The sequence below is a fragment of the Mus musculus genome, chromosome 6 (assembly GCF_000001635.26).
Source record: "Mus musculus strain C57BL/6J chromosome 6, GRCm38.p6 C57BL/6J".
Classification (NCBI taxonomy): Eukaryota; Metazoa; Chordata; class Mammalia; order Rodentia; family Muridae; genus Mus; species Mus musculus.
Genome location: NC_000072.6, coordinates 13547988 through 13550160, shown reverse-complemented (window position 1 = coordinate 13550160; position 2173 = coordinate 13547988). Strand labels below are relative to the sequence as shown.

Here is a 2173-nt window from a genome sequence, read left to right as displayed (position 1 = left end):
GAAAGTGGTGTGTTGAAGTCTCCCACTATTATTGTGTGAGGTGCAATGTGTGCTTTGAGCTTTACTAAAGTTTCTTTAATGAATGTGGCTGCCCTTGTATTTGGAGCATAGATATTCAGAATTGAGAGTTCCTCCTGGAGGATTTTACCTTTGATGAGTATGAAGTGCCCCTCCTTGTCTTTTTTGATGACTTTGGGTTGGAAGTCAATCTTATCAGATATTAGGATGGCTACTCCAGCTTGTTTCTTCATACCATTTGCTTGGAAAATTGTTTTCCAGCCTTTCATTCTGAGGTAGTGTCTATCTTTTTCTCTGAGATGAGTTTCCTGTAAGCAGCAAAATGTTGGGTCTTGTTTGTGTAGCCAGTTTGTTAGTCTATGTCTTTTTATTGGGGAGTTGAGACCATTGATATTAAGAGATATTAAGGAAAAGTGATTGTTGCTTCCTGTTATTTTTGTTGTTAAAGTTGGCATTCTGTTCTTGTGGCTGTCTTCTTTTAGTTTTGTTGAGGGATTATCTTCTTGTTTTTTCTAGGGCGTGGTTCCGGTAAAAATATGGAACGCTTCACGAATTTGCGTGTCATCCTTGCGCAGGGGCCATGCTAATCTTCTCTGTATCGTTCCAATTTTAGTATATGTGCTGCCGAAGCGAGCACGAGACTGGAAATTTTATATTCCTGTCTGCTCTCTCTCTCTCTCTCTCTCTCTCTCTCTCTCTCTCTCTCTCTCTCTCTCTCTCTCTCTGTCTCTCTCTCTCTCTCTTACTGTCTCCTGCTTCTAACCTAAAGTGTCTACCATTTAAACCTAATACTCTTTCAGGCTAGACAGTTGAGAGACTGTTTTGCTCATTGGCGTAGATGAAGTTGGTTTATTTATGATTGGAATTCTATGTATCTTAACTTATTTGAAGTATTCAAAATAAAAATAAAGAGTCCAGTCCTCCCAAGCTGCCCTGAACAGTCTGCTATCAATATTAGACCTCCATTATTCCCCCTTCCTCTCTGTCCCCTTCATCTGACCTGTGAAGCCTGATCCATACAGGTTAGCTTCCACCCCCAACCCATTTTCCCTGCTTGGTGAGTACTCTTGGGCATTGCAAGTTGCCCTGAGCAGCCTTCTATCCTTGGCAGATCTCCATTCTCCCACCGCCTCTCTGCCCACCTTCATCAGCCCTAGGAATCCCGAATCATACAGACATGTGGATTCTGAACCATACAGACATGTTGATCCAGAGCCATGCAGCCCAAGAATACCCATTAGAGGCCTGCCACATCAGGACCACTGGGGTTATCCTCCTTCCCAATACCTATTAAAACAGGAATATCCAGGGATCAAAGCCATCCAGATAGCTAAAGGCACTTGGAAGAACACAATCAACAAAAGCCAGGGCAATATGAGATCTTCAGAGCATAGATACCCTACTACAGCAAGCCCTGTATATCATGACACAACCAAACAACCAAAGCAAATGATAAACAACCAAAGAAAATGATAAATAAATCCAATCCTGCAAATATGATAGAGGCATTTGAAGAGGAAATTAATAAATTTCTTAAAGCAATATAGGAAAGTACAATCAGATAGAGATATTTAAAGAGGGAACAAATAAATCCCTTAATGACACACAGGAAAATGCAGTTAAAAAAAGGAAGAAATAAAGAAATCTGTGCAAGAATTGAAAGTGGAAATAGAAGCAAGAAAGAAAACACAAACTGAGGGAATCATGGAGATGAAAAACGTAGGGAAGAGAACATGGACAGATGCAAACATCACCGACAGAATAAAGGAGATAGAAGAGAGAGCCTCAGGAGTAGAAGATATAGATGCAAGAACAACAGTTGTAAGCATCACCAACAAGAGATAGAAGACAGAACCTCAGGCATAGAAGATACAATAAAAGAAATTGATAAATCAGTGAGAAAAATGTCAATCTACAGAATTCCTGGAATAAAGCATCTAGGAAATCTGGGACACCATGAAAAGATCTAACCCAAAAAATACTAGAAATAGAAGAAGGTGAAGAGTTCCAGCTCCAAGGCCCAGAAAATAATTTCTTTTTCTTTTCTTATTAGATATTTTTTTCATTTACATTTCAAATGTTATCCCCTTTTCCCTCTGAAAACCTCCTATCCCATGCCCCCTCCCCCTGCTCCCCAACCCACCCACTCCTGCTT

The 2173-nt window shown here is 40.3% G+C and overlaps 1 non-coding gene across 1 annotated transcript; it reads right to left on the bottom strand.

Moving 5' to 3' along the window:
• Positions 1–548: 548 nt before the first annotated feature.
• Gm25737 lies at positions 549–655 on the bottom strand. Its single transcript, XR_003956652.1, has one exon. It is a non-coding gene; the product is annotated as a U6 spliceosomal RNA (small nuclear RNA).
• Positions 656–2173: the final 1518 nt, after the last annotated feature.